The 17,339-nt window shown below is 27.5% G+C and overlaps 1 protein-coding gene across 2 annotated transcripts in view; it reads left to right on the top strand.

Annotated features, from left to right (window-relative positions):
* LOC111037673 (protein inscuteable homolog) overlaps positions 1-17,339 on the top strand; it is a 35,236-nt gene that overhangs the window by 10,214 nt on the left and 7,683 nt on the right. For both annotated transcript variants that reach the window (XM_022320364.1, XM_022320365.1), the window contains exon 2: positions 2,987-3,030. The gene's annotated coding sequence lies outside the window, so the exon portion shown is untranslated. The remainder of the gene's footprint in view (positions 1-2,986; positions 3,031-17,339) is intronic.

Here is a 17,339-nt window from a genome sequence, read left to right on the forward strand (position 1 = left end):
GCCGTTGGGGCCACGCGTGTTGCCGTCGCGTCTGTTGCAGGCTTACGGTTACGCTAGGTGGAGATCAAAACGAACGCGCATATGTGCCATTATATATTATTATTATTATTGTTATCGTACGGAGTACGTATAAAAGTAATTTATTATGCAGTCGTTGTACGCTCTCCGGTCGATCGAGTTCGTGGTCTCTTGAAACTGGAGAGATCCGACAGATGTGCGGTCGCGTATACTTAACGTTTTCTACGTCTACCATTTACGGTGGCAATTAATTCGTACGTGGATATTTTTGGGTTTTAAATAATATAATATTATAGAGGTAATCGTCAGTAAATATAATGCATGCGTAAATTCGCTAACACCGCACAAGATGTTTTTTTGTATTAGTGTGGCGGGGGTGACCGTTCGAATATAAACACGCCTGTATTTATTTTAATTTTAAATATCTATGGGCTTAAAAAACGCACAATAGATTTTGATTTTGTTGAGTTAACAGACATAAAAACAACAAATATTTCATATACAATTACGTGTCAATGTCTGTTACTCTGTTCTTATCATTTGATAAATATATGTATATAAATATACATATTATAATATATGCCACTGAATATATTATCCGTCGTCTGTCAATGTTACAATTTGTATTAAATGTAATCTATTCTTTACTGAAATTATTTATTTAATATTTTTTGATATTATTTATTGGTAAACATGTATATAATTGTTCTATTGAAAATAGTTTGTTTCGTCTTTTAATTGGAAATTTTATTGTATTATTCTTAAACATTATAATGGGTATGCTCTTTTTTATACTTCCTTAAACATTTCATTAATTTTAATCTTTTTAATCACATAATTAATATACGTGTTCAATCAGAATTTAAAAAAGATCCTTTATTACATTTTACATGTAGGGTTTATATACAGCTAGGTGCAGATACGGCTTATATCTATAATCTATATAGGTATGCCATGGCGATTATGGCTATTTCTATATTTTATAAATGAGATAAAATACCTATTTCATGTCTGTATCTAATCTTAGTTTTAAAATTGTATTTAAATATTGTACATAGGCATGTTAATATACTTTTTGGGTGTTTTCATTAATATCAATTTTATATTTATTTTATTTATAGTTATATTAAGTTAATTTTTAGGATGTTCGTAAATGTATTTATTTTTTGTTTCTATATGTACTCATATTATAATAGATTATATTAGATATATATCCAGCGTTAAAATCACTGAGGTTGTTGGAAAAGTAGGCAATATTGAATTTCATGTGTTATAAATTGTATATTATATAATAATATATATCCCCCATCGTAAAATCGGAAGTGGGACACATTACTCTGCCAACTCTGTTGTCGTGTAGATGGTTTACCATCCTATATATAATATACGAGTGTGTAACGGTTTTTCGCCCCATCGTGATTTGAGGGTGCGTGAGTTTGTAGGCCCCCTTTCAATTATTTGCCATAGGTCACAATGATTCCCAAACATGCTTTTTACTATATAGTTAATATTTTGTACACACCTATTCGAACTACTGTTAATGTTCATAAGTAACTATCTTAAAATCAATGAAAACGGTTTATTCAATTATTCAAATTAATGTACAATATATTAAATAAAACCTATTTATAATTTATTATATTGGTTTTAAAATTGTAACTTTTTTCTGAATTTCTAAATATTATTATTCTATCAATAGTTATATGCCATTAGTTTGTTAATCAATAAGCAATTATTTCGATGACTATTAACTACTGTTACAAAATAAAATTATATAAAAATGTATTAAAACCTACATTTTATAAATACCTACTATAAAACAAATCTTCAACGGGCTTCATAATTATATATATAACAATAAAATAATTATATTGTAAATTGTGAAATAAATATACAATAATTAACTACTCGTATTTATAAACAGTAAACCTAACTATCATGCAAATATATAACTACTTGAATAATAGTACCTACGATCAATTTTTACTTGTATTACCCTTAATAACCCTTATATATACCTTGTAAAAATATTTTAATATGTTTTTTTGTTTCCGCCAGCATATTCTTTATAATAATATATAGGTGCAGTGCCTAAGGAAAAGAACACAATGATGTCACTCCATTCACACGTGTATGCGGGATAACGGACAAAACCGAATTGCAATAAAACAAAAATATTAATACTAATTTAGGTATCTACTTAACAAAAATAAATAAAATAATTCGATTATAGTGGGTATAATGTAACGTTCTAAAATAATGCAAATTTAGATTAATTCATTTATTAGATGTCCTTTCATGTTTCAATAATAATATTATATTATTTATATACCTATACTCAGTATACTGGCTATCTATAACTATATACAACAGATAGCGATTATAGTGATTACAATATCTTATAAATGATCTTAAAATGTGTGTCAGTACTTCAGTAGTCATTATGATTATCATCGTTGGTAATCTACAGTAGTATAATTTATAATACAATCACAAACTTTAGATTCTATAGAATAGCTAGGTAACAGGCGTGAGTACACTGTAATCATTTGGGTAATTTATTAGTTATTACATTTCCTATACATGTATAATATGTATAATATATTATATGTAGGGATACGGTATACATAAAGGCTATAATAATATATGCCACTGTTCTTATAAATATAAATTAGCGGTGTCAATTGTTTACTGTAAAATATGTCTGTTGATGCATTACCTACTGCAATTAAATATATTTAATATTTAATTACATGTGGGCCAGTAAACTCAGGACTAAAACCTGACTATTACTACAAGACTACAAACCACAACTAAATAAATATATGTATCTGTAACCCGTTGATCTACATATTGCAAGTTTTTCCCTAGATTTTTTTTCATTTTTATAACTGTTAGTTTACATTTACTGAATTTGTTTGATGTATTATAATAGACTACCATATTATACCATATAATTTTGTTGCAGATTGATTTGAAGATCCAATGTTGGATGTCTTTATCATGTACTCGGTAAGTACCTTCAATATATGATTATTATCATGCTAAAATCAGTACCTATATATATATTTTGAGTACATTACTGTTTGTGACTTACAAGTGAATTGAAATTTAATCCATATTCATAAATTAAAAAAATAACGAATTTTTATCAATTGTAAGGCCATTGAATTAAAAAATATTATTAAAATATACAACTTAAATACGATTTACAAATAAATTCTTAAATGTTATTTCTATTGTACACCCTAGGTGACAAATTGAAACGTTTAGTCTAATAAAATAATTGGACAATAATAAATTATAGGCACCTAAGGAATGATAGGTTTTATTATGTATGATCGAACAAATATAGCTGATTTTAATGGATAACTAATTTCGATTGTTCATTATTTTTTATACATTTTTTTGTACCTAATCATAGGTTTTTTATCATGCTATGTTTGTTATATTTTTTGTAGAGATTGACATTAATTCAATTTAGGTCGTATGAATATAAGAACATAAAATAACAATAGTTATATTTTATAATATTGTTAATAAATGGCAACTGCTCATACAAGCTGACTAATAGGTAATAAGCTAAATAACAAACGAAACTTGTTACATGTATACTCTACAACCAGTACAACTTGATAGATTTATGTAAAAAAAATATTGCACTGCCACGCAAAACGTTCGCGGGACAAAGAATTGTATAATATTCAATTATAAAGTTATATTTGTATTGATTTTTTTTAAATAACGAATAAAACTATACAACTGCCGCAGACCTTTAAAAAATATTGACGTATGTAGGTAGGTACTAAAATGCATTTTAATATTAAAGCAATTAATTTTAACTAAATTATGTATTTGTTTAGAAATTTAAGGTTTAAATCTTAAATACTCAATACTCTTGAAAAAAAAAACATTTTTTTTAGATATTTTAATTTAATTTAAGTAAATTTGAAGTTTACTGCATATTAAATACACCGTGATGAATATTTTATCGATAAATATAAAACATTTTTTGTCATGACATAGCTACTATATGTGTGCTATATTTGTTATCCATATTGTCCATTCAACACTGGTCTACCATTGTAGTGACTACCTATATTAATACATAAACTAAATGCATATACACGTATATAATATAAACCTGAGTTTTTTCCTTCCACGTACCAATTGTGATTTCGTTATTTACCGAGCACGTCAATTGGGATGCGAACGATAGTAAAATATTTATTACACATAGTAAACAGGAAGGTCTCCGTGGTCGTACATGTCCTGGGGAATGAACCATTGTTGGCCAGAAACGGGCAAGAGCAGAATTCATAATGAGAGTGAGACGCGCGGGTGTGTTGCCCTTTGAGAAATGCACCGTAGTTACATACAGCACAACCGATCTTGAAATACTTGCGGGGATTACGAAAGCCGTAATCCGTGTTATGCTGTGTAAAATTAACCATTTTGATGACAACGCGGTTATATTGGACTATATTGAAAATGAATTTCGTCCGAGATCTACATCTGATAATGGTATATATTATAATTTGTACGTATACCTATAGCTACCATTATCATACAATTTATTTTACGTACAAAGTAACGGAATTTTGATGATCTTATCCTAAACAATATTTATTACATCCGATTTCTCAATCAATTAAAAATAATTTCTGTGTTACTATAGCTAAAAACAGATATCTATACGAACACCTGTATTTAACCTACCTAACTCGATTTCAATAGTAGATAACGTATTATATATTTAGGCTATTATCTGTGAACACATAAATTAATACATTTTAAAATAAAAATGACCTGTTGCTCCTTCAAAACTATTACAGGCCCTTAATTTAATCGTTTACAATTTAAAATTTAACCAAATTAATAGTACGATGTTAGAATATTAATCGAATCAACAGATTTCCATAATATTATTGGACTTTATCCAAATGTATTTCAACATACCAGTTATGATTAATTTAGTACTGTTCGTGGAAAGAATTAACACCAAATTATATTATATTATAAAAATGTACAAGCTTCAAATCTCATAATCTGTTAAGAAATTCAATACAAACGTTATGGGATAAATCATTTGGTCTGATAACGTATTTATATTGTTTGTTAAAACCTTTTGAGCTGTATAATAAGTTATTTTGAAAACTAATAATATACTAGCAATAATATATAAATAAGTTGTTTTTTATTTTTAAATTATATACATAAATGTGGTATGTATATGTATTATAATTTATCAATTATTATTAACAAATAAGCCTACATTTTCAAATTATAAATTTTAAAAATTTAATCTAATAAGTCACATAGTATTATAATAATGTAACGAGATAACATGCCAAAAATGAGCAAATATTAAGTTATTTGGGTGCACTAAATACCTATGCAAAGCCTTGAAAATACAGTGGTATCGTAACATGATCTCCTTGGACATCTCATAAAATATAATACGTATATTGTATGGAACAACCAAGTTATTAATACTTTTTACTTTATTGGCGTTTGATTTTTTAGCACATACATGCAATACCACAATATTTTATAATTTGTCTAAATATTAAATATATAATTATTATATATTCTATTAACATGTACAACGATAAGGTGATTATTTTAAAGATAAATACTTTTTTAATTTGCTATGGAAATAATTTTTTCAGATAATTTTAACTTGTAAACCATTTTAAAACAGCTGCATATTACATATCAAAGATTTTATTTCACTTTTTTAAATTTTTAAATTTTTAAATTATATTTTAGTTGCCACCTTCATATAATACTTTTCAACTAATCTACTGCCAGAGTCATATTTAGATGGAGGGGGTTGATCCGGTGTATTATATCGAAAAAAATGACTTCATAGAAATAATTCTCTGAAGAATTGTCGTATTTTGATAACTATTTTTATCTGAAAGAGGAAGACTTCCCACAGCCTGCATTAAACCCCGATATTATTTAAAATAAAATGAAAAACGGAGTTCAATCCAGCCTGTAAATTATTACCCTTTATTAATTAAAAATTATAAAATTTGGTTGATTCTACAGAACAGGATCATTATTCCCGTATAAAAAGGAGTATTTTTTGCGGACAAAATTACATTTACACCGGACGCCTTAAAAATCGCCCTGCATGTATTTATAATATTTTATAATTATATATGTATATTGTATACTTGGGTAGAACTGTAGAAGTATAGTACCTTTATATGCTAAATGTGGTTTATATTTAATGAAATAACTTTCGTATTTATTTATTTCTTAAATGTATGTATTCCTTATTTTCTTCCTTAAATGTTGATAAAACTTGTTCTCCAAAATTTAACTTTTATTGGATCTCAAGTATATTATATATCTTGATAATAAACTAGTATAATATTTTTTGAGACTAGTTCTGAAATCGTCATATTATTATATTCTTGTATAATTCATGTTGATGACTTTCATTTTTTGTTCGATGAAATTATCTTCGTCATCTTTGACTAACATTTAATTAGTTAAACGTTTCCCTTGGAATACCTATTGCATAATATATTAAATACATATTTTATGTTACATATATTTTTCTTTTTAGTTCCATCCTACGCTATTTTTGTATCTTCTAACTTATAAGCAATAAATCATCAGCACATGCGTATTTGTGACAAAATTTAAAATTGTATGATTTGAATTACAATCTACCGTAGGCTTAAAGAAAGAGGAAGGAAAATAAATGTTTATATATAGGTAAATATATATATGTACTATAGTTGGCTGTATCTCGAGTGCTCATAAGTTGTATTTTATATACATTATAATACTCTACACAACGAATGTTTAATTAATTGACTTGATCCCGGACGACTGCCGCAATCGAAGTCTTTTATATAAACGCGAAACGCGTATATACCATTCGGGCACGACGATAAAATATATACTTGTACACAACTGAGTATCTATTGCATGTTTCCAGGTCTGATGCGTTTAGAAATAACAAAACATAGTACAGTAACATCTTTTCCATAATACATGATGCTATTTAACTGACAGATATCGCCATTCATACGGGGTGCCATTATCCATTACTCATTAGTATATAAATTACTAAAATGTGACCTTTTTATAATCTGCTAAAAACTTAATACTATACATTACTATATGGATTAGATAAATGCATAGTTTATTAAAATATTAAATTATTCAGCTACAAGTTACAACCCATGTACAGAAGCGACTAGCATAGTGACACCAAATCTAGATTTTTATTTTAATAGTTCTAAGTACATTTATTAACTGTTAAAAATAAATTATCAATAATAAATATGATAAATAAATAATGATGCATTTAATTTTAAAGCTATTATCTAGAACAACAATTATTTATTTTATTCTATTTATATTTTGTTTCGATCTGTTTTCAACTAATTTTAATTAATTGGTACTTAAGTAATCAGTAATCGTACATGACTAATTGATTGTGTTGTAGATTTATTTAGATACTTAACCGTAATAACCTAGCCTAGTAGGCTATACGTTTCTAATATACCAAGGGTGGCCAATCTGTGTCAATTTGATATTATTGAATACGGTTGAATGCCAATGGCGATTGATACTTGATGATTAGCATCATATCATTTATAGCATGTACTACCTACACATTTGAATTTTTTCCAACCAAATATTATTTATCATCTTACAAAAACCATTTTTAATTATTATAATCATTTGAAACTTCATTGTATTATTATATTCATCATTTTAGTTCATCGTGTCGGTCAGCAGTGTCATTTTATTAGTACTGTTGAAATTTAAATTAAACGTAGAAAACATTAATGATCTGAATATATGTTGAAAAATATATAATATACTTATTGTATAATTTTAAATAGTAAAAAAGTTTTGAATTTGAATGGAACGCATCTATTTTTATTTTATTTATTTAACATAATATATAAAACGGTAAGCCTGTGATCTCTGTGATCGACTAACACAACTAAGACCACTAATTGATAAAAACAAGCACTTAAGTTTTTCAGAAGAGATATTAAGCTTTACAATATAATGGTATACCTAAATGTTAATATTTATTACCAAGCATATGGGTTGAAAGACTATTAGAAGGTTCAAACAAGAGTTTAAAAATTTAAAGTATTATATATAAATATGCAAATATGGACATTTTAAAGCAAATACAAATGATATACCTTGGTTTTTATCATCGAAAAACAATGGCAGTGAAAAAATAAAGCATGATTTAATGCAGACTATAAGCTATCGAGTATTAACTGAAAAATATATAGGAACATAAACGGAATATAAAATATTATGTACATATACAATATACATGTAGAATGAAGTACTCTCTGTACGTTTTTATTTGTATTATTATTTTTGCGGTATGCATTTCAAACCGGTTTGATCGCGTATAGTATTCGATACAAATACGCAAAAAAATAACATATCGCCAAACAGTCACCCGGCAAAGGAGAAAATAATAGTTGCGACGTTTTTGCCCGTTCTAGGGACGGTAGTAATAGTGTTCACGATGTTTATCTAATGCATACATCATGTGCGATGGATGTTCCTGTCTTCTACCACCAATGTCCGGAACTACCTGTATGGTTATACTTATTATTACTTCATGGTTGTACCCCTGCCAACACATACTTACTTTAACTAAAATGTATGTAACCTTAATACTATATAAAGGTTTTCAATTAATATAAGACTTTTCTGACTTTTTCTGAGACTCAAATTATTTCTAATAACTTATTTATCTTATTTTAAATTTTAAATAGCCATATTAGAACTGTATAATATTTCAAACAAACTTTATATAAGCTCATATGCAATGTTTATATTTTGACTTAATACTTTTTAATGGATACCTATGTATTATTTTTTAGTAATTCTACATGTATATATAGATATTTAGTTATGCACGAGTAGTTATATATGTATATGTTGTTATAGTAAAATTGTATATAGTTTAAAAGTTATTACTTAAATAGATATCTGTGCGTACTGCGTGTAAACACAGGAGAGATATGTATGTATATTGTATATGATACCTAAATAATATTCTGTCTACTGAAATACATATATCATATTAGATCAATTAGTATCTTAAAACCATGATCAGGCCACTTTCTGCAGGCTGCATAATATATATGCGATGGGCAAGCTCATCACATATTTTGATTCATTATTCTAAATTGCCGAACTTACGTGTGGTTTCTCATCGCAACATTCATACTAACCTCTGGGAGCACTGTCATTCCAATTATTTAGTTACCATGTCTCAAGTAGGAGTAATATTATTCTATCTTCAGATTTTATTGTATTTTGATTTTAAAAGTTCCAATAGTTGTTATAAATTATTATATGTTTAACTGTTACGAACTATGTTGACTTAATTTATTTAAATTATTGTGTCATTTACTGCCAAACGTGTGAAAACACGTAAAATGGACATCTTAAAATAAACGTAATGTCGTACGATAGATCAACGGTACCTATACGTACTATAATTATTAAGGGACAAAATAATTTTTTTTTCCATCGTAATAACATGAGTTTTTTTATTATAAAAAAAAAAAATACCAAGTAATACAACCATGTTTATAATAGGTACATGTACATTATACATATTAAGAAATTCTTAGTTAAAAATATAAGACTTGTATTTAAAGTGTATGAGTATAATATATATGATATACCTACGGTAGTAACTGCTAGTGAATACAGTTTCATTATAATCTGACGGAGGCGATCGCCGTACATCACGTCTTATGATGATACACAGGAAAAAGCGCCTGTATGGTCCTGTATTCCTGTACCTATGAAGTAAAAAAAATAATAATATAATGTATTAAAAAAAAGGAAGAGAATGGCTTCAACTATAAATAATAATAATAAAACTAGCCGGTCTTTCCACACGTGAGGGCCAAAGACCTCCGATGGACTTACTACAGTGTGTTTACAGTTTACATCATGCCCGATAATATGTCTTGTCACGGTGGGCCGCGCGAATACATGTACACGAGACATGCTGCATCTACTGTTGATTTAGCACTCTTAAGTAGTCTGTATGAATAATTTCGTGATAGATGAAAAAAAAACTAGTGAGTGTGTAATGTACATACATAATACCTGTACAAAATATCTATACAAATACAATACTATTTTAAAATTCTAAATACCCCCCACCTCTTATGGTTTTTTTTTAATAAATCATGTATAATATATTATTATATAAATATGGATTTGTATAATCAAAAAAACAATGATATCACATATTGGGAGAGTACTTATAGGTATATTATAATATATTGTAGTATTAGGCATATTGTCTTTTTTTTTCGTCAATATTTTAATAGTACATACTATATAATATACAGAATACAGACAATATTCAATACACTCTATAATCGAAATCAACATAAATAAACTGCAAAAATAGGTACAAACTCCAACAAGGATTTGTTCATTTTAAGCGGTGGGAACGTGAGGTAATGTCGGTTTCATTAACCCGCCATTTTAAATTAACTATTCTTTGTGGAATACTCAGTGTTTATCCATAATTATAAATCAATGAGAAATAATTTCCTACTGCATAAAAAAATGTATAGTATACACTATACAGTATACACGTATTATAATACTGTATAATAACTAATACCTACTAAGTATACTTAATATAATTATATATATCCACACATATAATATACTAGGTACCCAATACCCATTTAATATTATCAATACGCCAAACAATACAAAATGATTATTATATAAATGTTCAATCAAATTTAAATTAATATTAGAATTTCATTTACATAAATTAAGGATGTTTTTTTTTAAATAAATAATTAGAAATGTCTAATATATATATATATATATATGTTATGTATTATATTATGTATAACTAAATATAATTATAGCTACTATTATTATAAAAGTATAATCGATATCAGATATAATGAATGAAAAATTAATGGTAGAATAAGCATTCGATAATAATATGTTTAAATAAACATACGCATCTATCATCTTGATGATGTCTTGATAAATGTGATAAATTAAAAATAAAACCTAACTTAACCTAAATTATGCAATAAATGTCGTGATAATAAACTTGGAATGATTTTAAAACTAATTTTCATTTATCCAAAACTATAAAACTATGTTGTTGTACCGATTAATATGTAAAAAATATTATTTTATAAACACAAATACATGAAAATAATTTTTATTAATTGTATTGATAATTATTGTCGGTATATTAAAATCATATGGTCTCATATTGTGTACTATTTTGACATGGTTTCGTCACTGCATGTGACTAACTAATAAAAATATTTAGATTGACCAAATGTGAGTATATACTGCTTGTTGTGACTGTGAATGTTACGAATATTTTTTTTACAGTAGGTTGTAGGTACACCTAATTCCACCTAGTATTGCTAACTGTCAATAAATGTGTTCATCGAATGAAACCAAAATGTATAAAATATTAAAATATTGGGAACTTCAAATCGAATATCTTTTCCATAGTTTTCACAGACATTATATTTTTCAGTAAGTACCTACCTATATAATAATATGATAAAAATCATTATCAGCTAACTGGAAAATAACATTGTATAACAATGGACATAATGTAACGGGTTCTAACACTAAAGGTATTCAGTAAAGCCTATACATTCTTATTTTTTCATAAATGCACTACACGATTTTGCACGACACCTGCCGTAGGTATACCCACCTATATTTTAGTATGTGAAATGAAATTCTTTAGAAATTCTGTATCAACAGTACACAACCATTAATGTAACAAATTTGCTGTGGACTGTGATACAAAAAACACTTCAGATCACATTACTGTATACCTACTTAAACAATTTTTTTATTCATAAAATCTTATTGAAATAAAAATACCATCAAGAGCATTCCTTAAATAGGTAATAATGGGTATACAGAGTATATAAACATTACTGCACTTAGTATTTAAACAATGTATACCTAACCTATTAAACTGTGAAAAAAATGTTCAATGGATTGCAAAAATCGAACAATAATATACCTAACTATAATAATTGTTATACGAAAATTAAATTAAATATAACGGAGAAAAAATATGGGTGTGCATAATGCACCTATATTTATTATTTCTGTATAGGTTTACATATAGGTTTGTAAACTTAAAATGTATATTATTTTATTTGAATCAAATACATTATTATAAAAATACTAACAATATAGTAGTAGATTCACACACTATATGATATTATGTAGTTGGTTATTATATCATATTACCATATAGGTAGATATATAGTTAATATTATGTTTACCCTAAAGCTTAGAAAGTATTATATAGTATTACAGTACATAGTGTTGAATGGTTGACTATTCGGTCAATAATATTTTCTCACGCCCGATCAAAAATAACATTTAAAATAATAAATTATATGCGATATGCGAGTTGGACACAAAGTAATGATGTAATTACGTAGAATAATTAGTAGATTTTCCAATAAAATTGTATTCAAAAATTAATTTAGTAAAAATAATGCCTTGTAGTGTATTTAGATATTAATATTTTTAATATTATATAGGTATATAACGTTTATACGTGAATTAATTATAAAATAATTAATATTTACATTTACATTTTTTTTTAATGCAATGTTTTTAAGCTGTTATTGTTAAGCGACCTTCTGAATGGAGATGAATGCGAAATTATAAATACCGGTAGTGTAAACACGCATAAATCTTTAGACGTCATTGAGATATACTACCTACTAAATACGTACTTATTTCAATGGGTACATTTCTGAACGACCGAGAAAGTGACCAAACATGTTGTGAGATAACACACCGGCATAAGAGACCCCGCGGGGGCTTGTTGTATACGTAGCAGAATGCTCGCGATTAAAACAATCCGCACTTTGCAATAAAGGTGAACATTCTTTCCTAATCATAAAATGCATAAAAAAAAATTACGTATGTATAAATATATAATGATAACGATCCATCTATTAAAATATGATACGATATAAACGCGGTGATCGATTTGGCGAGGCAATTTTTTATTTTGCAATCGTGCGTCTATACGCTATTGCCTCCTTTCCTCTCCCAGTCTCCCGTGCTGTCACTCATACACGCATACTAACACTAATGCACTATTAACACAGAACATTAATATGGGTACTAAACTTCTTTGGCATTCTCAACCGATAATGTAGATACTAATTAATCAACAGTATTAAACACGCATTTTTCACTTGCTAATGATGGTGATATTTATTCGACATTTTTAATAGTAAAGCCAGTATAGGGTTTTCAATTAGTATTGCATACCTATTGGCTATTTTGTATATTAATGGCAGTGCGTATGAGAAAAAGTGAAAAACCTAAACGTTATAGGCTTTTGAAATGAATAACCATCATAGGTATATAATGCTAATAATTGCAACTTAATCGAATTATATCAACTTAACGTCTGCATCACGAATATTTATAATTGATCCTAAGAATATAATTAAAGATTAAAATAAACAATATTGTATAAATTGCTTATTAAAATAATATAATATTATAATGTAACTAATCGTACTATGTGTTTTTTCTATTTTAAAATTGATTTTTTGTCAAACTATAAATAATACATTTTTTCGATTCTTGTATACTTACTTTATATATATAGTATGTTATAATTTTAAAATATTTGGCATGTGCCAATATGCCAGTAATAACTGCCTCGTGTTCTGGACTATAGACATGTGTACTGTGGAATGTGATCTAATGATTCCTATAAGTACCAGATACTATTTTTTCTACACTTTTGAACACTCCAGTAGCAGTGTAGCATGTAGATGACTAATCGGTTATTTATAACAATATAACATGCTGCATACATAATACATAAATATGCATATACAATTTGAAGAACTATAGGTATAAACTTGTTATTTGAGTTTCGTAATTGAAACATCTGCTTGTGTATGTGTCTAATGTAAATATCGCAAAGTAAAAGCATGAACCCTTAACTTTGTAGAATAATTCAAATTTAAGATGCACTGAATTTGAGGAAACATTTTTACTGAAAATCACCACTATACCCGATACCCACACACACACACACACACACACACACACACACACACACATGTATGAGATATGTACATAACTGTTTTTATTAGAAATTCTTATACACTATATGTATAGAGCCATGAAAAATCTATGAAGTTTATAATATATTATATACATCTAGAAAACTGATCAAAGGTGTTGAATATACTTAGGTATAACGACACCCAGAAACGATCTTGAATATTATATTGTATTCTTTTTTTTTACATACTTTCCATCGCCATATTGTCACGTGTTCCCTGTAGACGTGTATACAATACCTGTAACGTTCAGTATAGGTAGGTATGTATTATATTAATCGTACAATAGAAAACAAAATTAGGGCTTCATATAAAATAAAGCCTCGGGGAATTTGGACAATATTAAAATCTGTTTAGACCGTAATACAACATCACATAAATTGGATTCTTTTGTTTTGCACCTTAAATTGTATATCAGAGCTTCAAAATAATTGGAAAATATCCTGGCCTAGTGGAACACGAGTAGATACACGGCATTTATCTGGGGGCTGTCGGCCGTGTACATCATCTCACATCTCTAATTTATACATACAAAGGCGCGGTCTGTATCGATATTACACCTAACATATTACGTTGAAATGAATGATCTATCGCCATGCGCCATGCACTATGTATTGTTTAATTTAACTTAATTTTATAATATAAATCGAAAAGACACTGTGGTATAAATAACATATTTTTTTATATAGGTGTGTAATAACGATGAGTGTTGTATTTATAATTTATATGTCTAGTTGTATAGACTGTAGGTAGGTGTATTATATTAGTGTTCTTGAAAAAATATACATAGAAATATAGAATCTATCACAACACAAAGAAAATTATATTGATTTTCATTAAATTGTTTCACAAAATATATTCTATTTCAAATCGTTTATTTATCTTTTAATAATCATTTTATTAAATAGTGTGTGTTTGGCCAAAAAGCTATTGCTATATTTTAAATTATGGATAATATTAAACACAACAATTCAAATTTATTAATTTTTCAATCACGTTGAATTTCATAATCTCCTAAAAATGTTTAACACATTAGTACATAATATAAGTTAAATTTTTAGTAGGTACAATATTTTATACGACTTTATATTATTTTATATTTTGCGTACAAATATAATATACACAATTGAAAATTACGGAGGTATTTCTTAGGAATAGAATATTGCATATTCAAACTGCTTGAACTGCAATTTATTTATTTTGTATAAATTACATAGCATACGTTGTACATATTACATTGTTATGGGTAAGTACTCAAAAACACAAAAAACTATAAACAGCGGAAAAAATTGTTTTATTATGTATAAAAACGTTCAATGAACTTGAGCATATTATGGTAAAATAAATAATTGCATGATATATTTAAATAATAATTATTTATTTTAGAAGGTCAGACGGTTAGTGCACAAGTTCTAATACTTAAAGCTACATAGAAAATAATATGTGGAAATATGGTATTTAATTTTGTGAAGTCCTTTAATATACTTGAGTATTATTCTGTCCATCTGTCGTACCTACATCCGATTTGTATCTATGAACCTTCTCCTCGAAAAAATGTTTGCTGAAAAAAACTTCATTGTTCATCAAATTCATGGTTATATTATGTGGTTTTACTTAAATACTTAACTGATTATAAAATTATTTTATTTATTCAATTGATTAAACTACACGATTATAGAATTAATCCTCTAGATCCCTATACTATATATGTGCGTTTATAATATATTACTGTAAACTATGGATTCGAGTATGCGAGGTATACGTACTATAAAAACATTAGTAGGCAACCAAAACCTGCCAGGTAAATAGGTAAGTACCTATAAGTATAATACGGCTATACCTAAAGGTTTGTTCAAAATAAAACTATTATAATTTATAATAATTACCTACTAATAGATTTTTGATCGAATTGAATGTCTCTCATAAAGCGTCATACTATGGTTAAAAACCACAATGTAACTGCGTTTTTGTTATTTATTCCTTTAAACCGTAGATTCGATACCGATAACGTAATGTACTTCTCATTTCTCAACGGGGGTCGCGACCACTCGGAAGGTCGACGGTTATCAGCGTCCAGCGACTTATAATATTTGTAACAGAATATTATGGTCATTGGCTCCATACATCATAATGGCCTTTTGTTTGAAGCGTCTGGCATTGTTTATAATGTTCGTTTTTTTACATATTTGATTCTTATATTACTATATTAGTTATTAGCCCGACTGGGTGTAATGTATCGGTTCAAATCAATTTTGTATAGGCGTTGTTTTTTTCTTATATTATGTGCTTACAATATATATAGGTATATATAAATATACTCATGATCCAGTTACAGTGTATAGCACACACGATACACCCTTCGATAAGAATACAAACCGGTAATTGGTTTTATACTAGGATTTGTTTTATATATTTTATAATAATCTTGTATTCTTTTTTCGTATTGTAAATGTGTCTTCAAAAAGAATAATATACCCCAATAAAAGAATTGGACCAACCTTAAAATATGTCCATAACCAACCGGTACGTGCATTCCTATAAAGTAGTACCTAACCACGCACTCCGAAGACTATACCTGTATACCTGGGTATATATTTTTAACCGTGACCTGTTTCGGAAAGCAATATCCAAGTGAACTCGATCTTCATGTCACCCTCGTTGTGGGTAAGGAGACGATTGTTATTCGGTCACGGCTATATAGGACTAATCTACATGGTATATTGTCCGACGTTCTATAACGCTATCAGTCACGCCCGCACAAAATGTCTCGAGAACAATAAAAAGAACTTAATACCTACTCAACACCCGTTCAGTTATTATTACTATATCTGGAGAGCATAAAAAACGAACTTTGATAGCTACCGGTATCTACGAATTCTACACACTCACTCTGTAAGTAGTGGTAGTCACTCTTCGTACTATATAATACCGTTTTATAAATAGCTGCAGGTAACTAAGGTATAGGTCACAAATACGAATATTCATAATATGATTTTAGTCTTGGGTGTATAAAGTGTATGAATATTACTAACGTTTTATGTTAAATAATTTAAAGGTGATATAATTAATAAACTTTGATATATTTTAATATAATGTTAAAATAGCATACAAATATTTATTAGATGTGCCTACTTCCTATACTATTCTAGCTACTAACAATAA

Source organism: Myzus persicae, unplaced genomic scaffold (assembly GCF_001856785.1).
Source record: "Myzus persicae strain clone G006 unplaced genomic scaffold, MPER_G0061.0, whole genome shotgun sequence".
Taxonomy (NCBI): Eukaryota; Metazoa; Arthropoda; class Insecta; order Hemiptera; family Aphididae; genus Myzus; species Myzus persicae.